This window comes from Lactuca sativa, chromosome 6 (genome assembly GCF_002870075.4).
Source record: "Lactuca sativa cultivar Salinas chromosome 6, Lsat_Salinas_v11, whole genome shotgun sequence".
NCBI lineage: Eukaryota > Viridiplantae > Streptophyta > Magnoliopsida > Asterales > Asteraceae > Lactuca > Lactuca sativa.
In genome coordinates, this window is record NC_056628.2 from 186,327,488 (window position 1) to 186,339,129 (window position 11,642).

At 34.7% G+C, this 11,642-nt stretch overlaps 1 long non-coding RNA gene across 2 annotated transcripts; it reads left to right on the plus strand.

Annotated features, from left to right (window-relative positions):
* Positions 1–4,967: 4,967 nt before the first annotated feature.
* LOC111898821 (uncharacterized) lies at positions 4,968–7,143 on the plus strand. 2 transcript variants are annotated; one of them, XR_002852720.3, is made up of 4 exons: positions 4,989–5,310; positions 5,447–5,623; positions 6,293–6,318; positions 6,885–7,143. It is a non-coding gene; the product is annotated as an uncharacterized LOC111898821 (long non-coding RNA). The 2 variants fall into 2 exon arrangements; XR_008224877.1 differs by having other exon boundaries at positions 4,968–5,623.
* Positions 7,144–11,642: the final 4,499 nt, after the last annotated feature.

Consider the following 11,642-nt stretch of genomic DNA (forward strand, 5'->3'; position numbering starts at 1 on the left):
AGAGAGAGTAAATATTATTAATATATTATGAGAATAATATAAAGAATAATATATGGTTATTTGATTAATATAAGTCATAGAATTAATTAGAATTAATTTGGTGACTTAAAGAGGTTAATTAAATAAAGGGGTATAAATTGTCAATTGTTTGATAGTTAAGCTTTAGACTATAAATCCTTATAGATATATACTGGACGGATTCTAGAAGCTAGGATAGCTTCAAAATCATCCATGACTTATCTAAGGAAAGAATTTGGATAGCCTTAAGAGAAGATTATCCAATTAGGGTTTAGACTGTAACCCTTAAGGAGTCTACAAGTATAAATAGACCCCATGGCTAAGGGAAATCGGCACCTCACCTAAAGTAAGAGAACCCTGGCCAATTTCCTCCCCTCTCCTCTCTCCTAAATCATCTTCCTTGCTATTGGTGTTTGTAAGCCATTAGAGGAGTGACATTTGTGACTCTAGAAGCTCCAAGACTACAAGATCAAGAAGGAACTCAAAGGTATGGTTCTAGATCTGTTTCAATGTTGTTATTTAACCTAATTAGCATTAGAAGTCTTGGATTCAAAGCATGTTTAATTAGAAAGCCTAGATCCAAGCAATAGGGTTTTGCATGCGCACATAGGAAAGTTCTTATGGCTAAAACCCATCAGTAAGTTCATTATGGATTACTATATGACAGACCGCGACATGAACCTTATTGATTTAACATATTTGCTTGTTGCTGCTGAATCGGCAATGATTTAGCGCACAGGTAAAGCAAATTTGGTTGGAATATCTACTTCCCAAACTTCCACGGACATTGAAAATGGCAACATTGGAAGTCCATAAAAACTTTCTCTTCCCAATGGAAAGGGATCGGCCATGGTCAAGTCATTTGACCAAATGGTAAAGAGAAAGACTACGTTTGTGATTGTCCCGTGTACCATTCCCAAAGAGTCCATATGTTTCTATTTCCAAGAGAAGGGACATTGGTTGTGAAGCTTTCGTATCTACCTGAAGGACTACAAGGATGGTAAAGTCAAAAAGTTTTACTCTACTTCAGGTAAGTCCATTATCTAACTCTATTAAGTTCCTATTTGGAGTTTCTTAATACATGATGTAATGTAATTAAATTTTGATGTTTTGAAAAGAAAGGAAGCTTAAAGGAAGATTAATTTGATTTTGATCGTGAAGATATGGATTTCGATCGCATGGTTTGATATTCAGAATTTTGAGATGATGCTTAAGAGTTATGATAGATTGCTTAGGAATAGATAACAACATAGTTTTCAGATGTATTTGCATTGTAAGGAAAAGTTTTCTGCAATTTTAATAAATAAAATTTTATTTTATTTTATTTTAAGTTTCCTTACAATGGCATTCGTGAAAATTGCTGTTTATATGTTTCAATTGATAGCAATATTGGAAAATGGATTTGATTCTTTCGTTTGTGGTAGTGTCAAGATTTACCAAATAAGGAAACATTCTTATCACCCAAGTTTCAGTTGGATAGAAACTTGGAATCATGCAACTTTTATTGTGTGATGAATGAGAACTTCATCTTTGGGAAATTAAGACTAATTCCTTTTTCACATATGTATATGTGAGTCAAGTGAAGGACTAGGGGATCAGGTACACTTGGTGGTGCACTGGTCATGTACACCACAAAGAACGATAAGACTATTCGTCATGATTTACTAAAAGTTTAGTTAATATGGTTATACTTACAAGATTAAGTTTCACTATGAAGCATTTGAAAAGTTTCAATGTGTAGCAGAATGAAAAAGAAGAATCATTTAGGCAGAAAGATAAAAGTTTCTCCAATCTGAAAGGAAAGGGGAATACTTTAGTATCTTGTTGTATGATCATCTTAATGATTATGAAACCATATCAAAATTGATCCTTTAAGGACACATTGGTGCATTTGTGTGACCAAGAAGAGGAATCGGGATTTGTTGAAATGGTTAAATCAAGAAGATGAATCATACTTCGTTCTAAAATTGAGTCTTAGAGTCATACTCCAAGATTGTACCTTGAGTGACATATCTTAAGAAGGTTTATAACACTCATCAAATGTGGAGTAAAAATGTTTTTTTACTCTCGCACATTTAAAATTGGTAAGTTGTGATCTCTTGGATAAGACAAAGACCAATAGTGTGTAGTGTTTGTCTTCATAAGAACCCGCACTAACTCTTGAATATTTTTTTGTCGAGGAATGTTTCTTGACAAGAGAATATTATATGTCAAGAGGTTAGTGGGAGTCTTAATGATCTCTAATAGCTTCAAGAACTAATCAAAGTAAACCTATTATTATCACTAGCACACGACTTGAGGTTTATAACCTATCATGTTGACAAATTCCTATTCCGGTTAAGTTGACTATGCATGCTAGTTCTTGTAACAACATAAATTTTTCAAACCAATTTTTTCATTTTTATACACATTGAAACACATATCACATTTTCTCAAAGTGTCAAGTATCAATTATTAACACAAAATTCAAAGTTGTTTATCACAAATCCAGGATCCTCCAAAATGATATCTCCGATGCGGGTGTGCGTACAATCAAGTCGGGGATTTCCAGCGATCCTCGGTAGTACCTGAATACCTTGGATCTATTTTTTATCTATTATACATGAAAATATGATTATTCCAAGGTATTACCCTATCTAGCATACAATCTTTGATACTTGGGTAATAAAAACAGGTTTGAAGACATACCTTTCATGTGGCTTGATTCCTTGTAGCTCGAGAGCCTAGTGCCTCAAGTGTGACACCTCAAATGGTTCACACAACATCACCAACACATGGAATAACCAAGAAAAGAAGACATAGACTACTAGAAAAATAGCCTTTTACGACGCTCATTGCGCGTCGTAAAGGGATCAGATGACGCGCAAATGCGCGTCAAGAAAGACCCTGTCATAAAGAGAGACGACATGCATTTACGACACTCATTTATGATGCGCAATTACGACGCGCGTTTACGACACGCAATGCGTATCAAGAAAGGCCCTGTCATAAAGGAAGACGACATGCATTCGCGTGTCGTAACCTTACGACGCGCGTGTTAATGACACGCAATACGTATCAAGAAAGCCCCTGTCAAGGAAGGCCATGTCATAAATGAAGATGACACACATTTTTGCGTATCATAATTTTAAATGTTTAAATAAAATTATTTATAGATTTACTAATTTTCAAATTAAATTTCCATTTCATGTCTCATAATAGAAAATAAAATACCATATACAAAAAATATAATACATTGCTCAAAAGTTAATGTCATACAAATAATCATTCCAATAGTAGACAAATGGATAAATCTCAAAGGGATCAAAAATATGTTTGTCTTCTAATAGAACTTATACACAAGAAAGTACTGAATTTGCTATTGAACTTATACACACGAAGAAGGTGTTTGAATTTAGAAAATGTCTCAGCAACTGAATTGGCCCCGAAAGCTTGTGGTTTGACTGCAATGTAATGTTGTACAAGCTAAAAAGATATACACAAAGATGATAAACATCAAATTCCAACTAAGTAAAGTTGCATCTTGCCTTTCATAATTCTTTATTTCTTTAAGACTCATATTGAACTCCTGCTCCGATAATTCTTGTGACCTGATCAAATAAAAGTCAAAAAATTAATTTGCTAATTTTAACTCAAATAATTTATTTTTAGTAAAAAAAATATTTATAATTATAGTATTTTGATTATATAATACATACCCATCTGTCACTGACTTCTCTTCTTTGTTTTCGCATTGTAGCATTGTGAAAGAGCCTTCGATCATCCTCACATTTAACAGCTACAACTACAGCTCTTAAAGCTTTTCATAAAAGCAAATAAAAAAAATCAAATTAATATAACATAAACAGAGTTATGATTATAGTAAGAAATAAAAACAAAAAAGTATGTTACCATGATTAGGAAATAGAGGTTCAGTGCCAATTTCACCATTAGAGAGACTACATCTTTCCTGTGATGTAAACAAAAAAAAACTTGTTTTTTATATCAATTATATATATATATATATATATATATATATATATATATATATATATATATATATATATATATATATATATATATATATATATATCTTTGTGTGATATATGTTGAGAAACTGAATCGCTTATGTTAGAATAAAGAAATGTGATCAGGTACCGTGTCACATGGGTGATGGTTATTGGTTTGTAAATGTTTAGAATTTTATTTCAGAAGGAAGTTAAAAGACATGGGTGATGGTCAGGAAGCCAAGCCTGCCAATGCCAACAAATGGAATGCAGCAACCAACCTTAGAAGTGAGTGTTTTAACCAAATCATGTATTTTACCTACAGATGTGTAATGCATATGAACTTAGTCGCTAGCTTTAGTTGGTAAAAGAAAATTGACGGTTTATTATGAATTACAGATGGATGCATAATCAGATGATTTTTAATTTTTAACTTCAAAATTCACTCTGCTTCTTTTGTACTTCTTCTTTCGTTCTCTTCTGTGTTCAATCGTTTAAGATTTTGGGGATAATACGCTGACCGTGTAATATTTGATATCAGCTTTTGAACACCAGCTCCCTGCCCCACCACCAGCTGTTTCTCCAATTCGATGCTCAAGGGTTGACATCAATGCTTGATAATCAACATTCAAAGTTGTCATCAGGTTACATTTTTTTTTCTGAATTTTCCAATTATTTCATTACTATCAGATGTTTGAAAATTTTGCTTATGTAACAGAAGGAACTTATGTTGGACTATGTACATATAATGTTTCTTTTCAACACCAAGTCTATTTGTTGTGTTTCTTGAATTTTCTCATTTTTTAAACCTTTTCGTTTAGGTATTTTTTTAAACAGAGGAAGAATCAATCTAATTATGTAGTAATTATTTCATATGCCTGTGTTTTTCGTTTTATGGTGCTTAAATGATTCTTTTTTATTTCATATTTTGGTGTTTTTAATGGGAGAAATCCATCTTTATTCTTGGATGAATACATAAAGTAAAAGGTCTACTTGCAGGATGTAGCAACATACTTTCATTTCCATTCATGTTGCTTTGTTTCATGGCTGCTGCCAATTAGATTCGGACAACAAAAACTCCATCACCACCTAAACTGACCGCCTCATCTACTCCTCATTTATTCCAGCCACCGCCTCATCTACTTTGCTTTCAAATGTTTCCACCGACTGCAGTCCCTCACTAGGGGCGCTTCATCGCCACCCGATCCCTCATCCGTTTGACACAACAGTCCCTCTACTTCAACATCCGCCACAACTCTTCTTTCAAGTGGTATTATCATTTATCACCCTAACCCTACCGATAAAGGTATCTTATCTCCTCTCTCATCCATCCCAATTCAACTCGTCGCTTCTGCATATGCCGTACTCGGCCACAAAATATGCCTAAGCGGTGGTTTGATTAACGATATTCTCTCGACATCTGTTTCGGTTCCGGATTGTAGGGTTAATAAATGGGAAATTGGGCCTAAAATGAGAGTTGGGAGAGAGTTTCCAGCTGCAGCGAGACGGTGAATGACTACATATACGTGATGAGTGGTTGTGTGGTGCCCGCTACCAAGCAGTTCGGTGGAGGCAAAGGAAAAATGGATGCATGCTAATGCTGTTATAGCCCTTTCATGGTATTCAATCGACTTAAAGACACTTACAAACAAACATGTAGACATAGATATGTATGCATAAACTGATTGTTTCCGTTATAAGGTCAATACTCCAGTTCATTAACATGGTTTTTGGTTTCCTAATTCGTTATTATGCTTTTATTTTTTTATGAAATTTTGTTTTTTTATATGCAAAATGGATCCCATAATACACAATTTTCCTTCCCACAGGTTTGTGATCAAGTTCCCTTTTTTTATGCTGGTTTGAATTTACTTGAACTATTGTCTCATTTTATATATTGTCTTAATTTATACATAAATGATACATGTATTGACTATTGACAGTCTGTAGAAGGCATTAATAGATTGCAACCAAAGTGAGCATTTCTAATTGGAATGACTCATGAATTTGATCACCATAAAGATAATGATTTCCTTCGGAATTGTTTGTTACTTTCCATTTAATTAAGTTTGGATTTATTAAATTATTATTAATTAAGAGACAGAGATCTGCATTCTGCAATCTTTATCTCTTAATATATAATCTAAATCTAAATTAAGTTACGAATTTTCTGAGTTTTTCTATGGAGCTAAAAAAAGATATATATACCCTTGTAATATTATCTATTGGATGATTTTCTTTCTAAGTGATTGTTCTAATTTTATCTATCGGACATTGAAACCTCACAGGAGTCGCAACGAGTCTCCAAATCCAGGTATATTCATACATTTTCCAACTTTGATCGTATTTCTACTTGAGTTTGAATGGGTCTTGGATGTTATCGATAACGATCACATCGTTTATCTGGGATCATTTCCTTTAGCTTCAATCCATTAGGTTTTTGAGTATTTTAAAACTTTGTACAACTTTAATTGAATCTCGAATTTTCTCGGATGGATGTTCCTTTTGTCCTTTTTCCGAATTTGAAGTCGTGATATGTACTTTTGAACTTTTGAGGGTTTTACATATTAATTTTTAGACTGGAGAAGGACACATTAAGACATGTTAACTACTAATAATGCAGCAGCATGTGCTGAAAAGGCAACAGCATGTCCTGATTGGGCCATTAATATCGATCTATGTGATCTTATAAATATGGATCCTAGGTATAACTTCTTTTTTTCCATTGTTATAACTACTCTATTTCGATCTTCCATGTGGTATGTAAGTAGCCGAAAAAGTCTTTGTTGATGAAATTCACAAGATGATGATAGTTTTTGTTTTGTAGGATGATGATTTCTTTAGTAATTTCATCTTGTTGTTATGTTCTTGATTTTGCAGGAAAACAAAAGATGCTCTTAAGATACTAAAAAAGAAGCTTGGGTGGTGAAATTGCTAGATTTTGTAATTGGATAACTTTCTTAGGTTTTTACTGTAATACATGAATGAATATGGATCATGAGTATGTTACCATTGTTTTATTTGGGTTTTTTTGGATGATTGTTTTAATGGGGTGCTGATATTTTGAGCCTCCTTACGTGATTTCAAAGCAAACGGTTGGATTGAAATCTAACCCCCGCAAAGCGGGGATACTTCCCTAGTTTCATACTATTTTACAAATTTACTCAATATAGATTTGTTGGGTTTTAGCAATGCTTGCCCCAATATATTAAGTTCTCAGATTTGTTCTTTTATTTTACTATTAATAGGACTCATATAAGCTTTGTGAAAAAGATTTAATTACTATGAAGGTTTGTTAAGTTTTTTAGTTTTTAATACTTGATATGCTTATAACAGTGACAGGAAAAAGCTATTTAAAAAAATTAACCTATTGCAGATGAAATGAGTTCATGAATTAAAATCACTACAACTAAATTCTGTCATATTTTTTGCTTTAAAGTGATCTTAAACCGTCATATTGCCAACAAATCTGCATCCTTAGTGATATTTAAGGAATAAACATGTCAAGAACTACAGAGCAGATCTGCAACTTCCATCAAGATCCCCATTATCTCCGGATAGTATTTATAAGTCCCTAATTTTTCCTGTGCATCAATCAGATCCGTTTGATGGTGCGAAATCCCAATCAAACGAATGATGCCAGATCAAATAGAAGAAGAGGAGAAGAAGAATAATATGAATCTCTGTATGAATTGATTAGAATTAAAGTTCCAGATACAAAATATTCACACACATACGCTCCTTATTCTCTCTGGCCGTAAACTCCTTCTAGTTCGTCAATCTCTACTCCTCACCCTAACACCTATATTTATACTTGGATAACATGGGCCGTAAATGGGTTTACGGTCGTAAGGTGTTTACGGCCATAAACTAAACCGTAAACTCCAAAAATATTGCAGAAAAATACAATTGCCCAGAAAACCAAAGTATACACCATATTTTGACCCAAAAATCTCCCCCTTGGTTTATAGCTTTCTTTTCTTAATTGACCTAACAAACTCCCCCTAAAAAGTAGCTGGCTCTTTTTGTTGATCTTCATTGGGAGATTTGCTTCAACATTTATCTTCAAATTCTTCACAACTTCAAGATGAACTTGATGAATCTTCAATGAATGACTTCATCTTGAGCACTTGAACTTTTCTTCAAGATTTGACGCACATTGGGTGAGGAGGCTTCTTGTACTGATTCTTGAAAGATGGCGCTTTTAGCTTGAGAATCTTCAGAGAGAACATCAGAGAGAACAAATCTTCTGGATCACTTCAGCAGGTTCATAGATAGTAGCGGATTGATTGAGGAGGCTTCAATGCAATCCGTCACATATTCTTCAATTGCAGCTTCACCTTGCTTCTCGGGTTGAAGGATTGAATTTTGAAAGAATAATCTTCATTTCTTGCTCCTTCGAATGCAAATTCTTCGATGCTCACGGACGAGGCTTTGGCTTAGAAATCTTCAACACAAACTCCATGAGTCTTATCTATACCTGAAATCACTTTTCAAGACAAAACAAAACTAAAAGAAAACTTAGCACACAAATTAAAACAGAAATAACACTATTTTTGGATTTTTAATTTTTCTTATTTTTCTTTGATTTTTGAATTTTTCTGAATTTTTTTATTTTCATTATTTTTAATTTTTAGTTCTCCCCTAATATTTAAATTAAAAGAAACTATGACAAATTTAACAAAAACAAAAATAAAAATGATATCTAACTTTAAGAGTGATTTGGGATCAAAGTTTTTAGACAACCTTTATCCGCTTGTCGGTACCCTTATCTTCACATCTTCATCTAATCGATCGCCAGTATTGTGGTCCACTTAAACACGAAAAATTTGTGACAATTTTGGACAATTTACCAATGACATGATACATGCATATATCTAATTGTAACTTAATTATCATGATTGGCCCTAATTCTTAAATAAAATTTTCTTATGACCATTTAACTGACTACAACTAGGGATATTGTTGTCCACCTAAATCAAGCAGCGAGATCTATAGACAATCTGTATGTGTTCAATTTTAAGTGTACTAGAACGTGTTTCCCGCTTCCTGATATGCCCCAGCCATCAAGAACTTCCAGAGTACTCCTTACACCGGGTGAGCAGACAACCATTCAGAGAGATGATAGATTCAGAATTCTATTACTTATTGTTTCAGAGGGGTTGAGAAGTAGAAGGTTGCATATGTTGTGTACCAGGTCGGATTAGAAGTCACGCAAAGGAGACATCATATGGCTAACAGATGAGAAGAATTTCATATATATAGCCTGCAGAGAAATAGAGTTGAATATGTTGTGTACCAGGTCGGATTAGAAGTCACTCAAAGGAGACAACATATGACTAACAGATGGAAAGAAAGAAAATGATATTCTACAGACCTAATTTATCGGAATTTACCAGTCGCCCCATCCAACCGCACATCGAGGAAAAGTGAATCCATAGTTCTAGATACGGGTTATTTAATGTGACCGGTAGATTCTCATGTATATCTCCCTGCTCAACCTATCCGAGCGTCGTGAAATCAGGTTAAACGGATCTAACTAGGTCAAAATTTGTCAAGTTCTTAAATTCATTAGGTTCAACTCTCCCTAGTCAAGTCCATTTAAAATCTTTCATGCTTACCAGCGCATCGAGCACAGAGCGTAGACAATTCAACTTAGGTACGTTACGCAGATTTAGATTGCCCGTTATCACTTGCTAATTTCATTTCCCAAAACATCTCCCTCAAGTTTTCTTTTCATTTACACCATATTTTTTTTTTGGATTTTCTGATTTTGTAATATTTTTGGATTTTTTTTTAAATTTTCTAATTTTTGATTTGTTTATTTCTCCCCCTAAATTTGTGCATAGGAGAGAAACGAAAGTAAATGCGCAAATTTAAACTATGCTAAAACAAAAATTAGTCTTTAAAGCGAATCAACTTAAGAAGAATTCAGGAGTATAGAGAAGAAAACGCAAACCGTAATTCACCGATTGAATCTGCATTCAGAAGGTCTGAGAACAGCAAGCATAATCTCAGAACAGATCCGAAAATTCTTCATATCATTAAGCACTAACCCCATTTGTGATCTCTTCCTTTCTTCTTTTCCCGCAAAAGGACACATACTCTCAACAAAGGTCTGAACGTTGTACAGTTTAGAGATGTCCCCAATCATATGCCAGAAGCAGCCACTACCAACAAACCGAAGTATGACTATGTGCCTCCATAGCTGCTCCAACACAGAGCGGGATCAGTTGGTCTTTGGAACCCAGTCCATTTTGAAACTGGGTCGACTTTGTCATCAACGCACGATACCCTCTCCCATGACATATCCTGCTTGTCACAAACAGAAGACGATGAAATATTAGAGTCATTATACGATTTGGGAGTTTTCACCTTTGGTGCCCATCTATATTCGGGTTTAACCCATTTCTTGTTCAATCCGATGGGTTCCTCGGCACTTGATTTGGAACTTGAAGCCTTCTTCCTAGATGAATTTGACCTAACCGGTCTTGGCTTCACAGGAGCATCTCTTGAACTAGACTTCTGGGCCAACATTCCCTTCTTGTTCTTGGGAGTTGGATGCTTGGCCTTGGGAGTTGGATGCTTGGCCTTGTGGGTTTGATTCTTGGCCTTCTGCGCGTTCTAGTCACCATTGTCTGAACGTGACCTGGAAGGGTTTCTTTTGAAGTATCTCCCACTTGGCACATTTTTCCATCCTTGTGCATAGGTGGGAACGTATGCACGATTAGGACAATTTCTGGCAATGTGTCCAGGTGTTCCACAGTGAAAGCATGTCTTTTTCTTCACTGTTAAGTTATTTCTTCCTGCTCCTGGTGGCGTATCCTTGCCTTGTCTCTTGCTTTTCCCACACGCACAGTTAAAACAGGCACTCTGTTTAGCTTGAAATGTTGGTCTGTATTTACCAACGACAGGTTGATTAGAAGCAACAGATTTAGAGTTCAAGTGGTCGTTTGTTTGTTCAGAAGAACTCTCCTTGGTCTCATCCTTTGTTACTTTGCCTGCACAAGAAGTAGCATCATCAGTATCTTAAATTTAATAACTCCTCCATACATAAATCCAGCTCGTTTGCCATATCGAAGATGTGCCTCCCTGTCAATTTCTTCCTGTATCATTGGGATGGATGGGTAGTTATGATTAAAAGGTGGAGGAACACTATCATACCCTAGACCCTTGTTTTCATTATCTTTGAATTTTAATTGGGTTTCATATAAGGACTCGACTGTCTGACTTGACGTAGTATAATTTTTGAAACTGACATCTGTTTTTCCACACTTAATTTTTAAAGCGTCAAGTTCCTCAATTACAGCAGCAAGTTGTCTCTTAATATAATCATAATTTTCACACTTATTGCTATACTCTTCCTGCAGTTTCCTAAAGTCCTTGGTTTTTGCTTCTAATTCAGCCTTCAGGGTTTCTGTCCTTTCCTGAGTTGATATCCTTTATATCTCAGGTCCTCAACTTCCCTTTTTAATAAATCAATTTGTTCCCGAAGAAATTTAATCGTATCTTCACATGATTGAGAACACGAAACTTCACATGAATGAGAACACGACACTTCATTGACCGGAATGTTTGTTGAACTCATTGTTTTTCGACAATTCAAAGCGTTAAGTTCTTCAATTATATCAGCCAGAC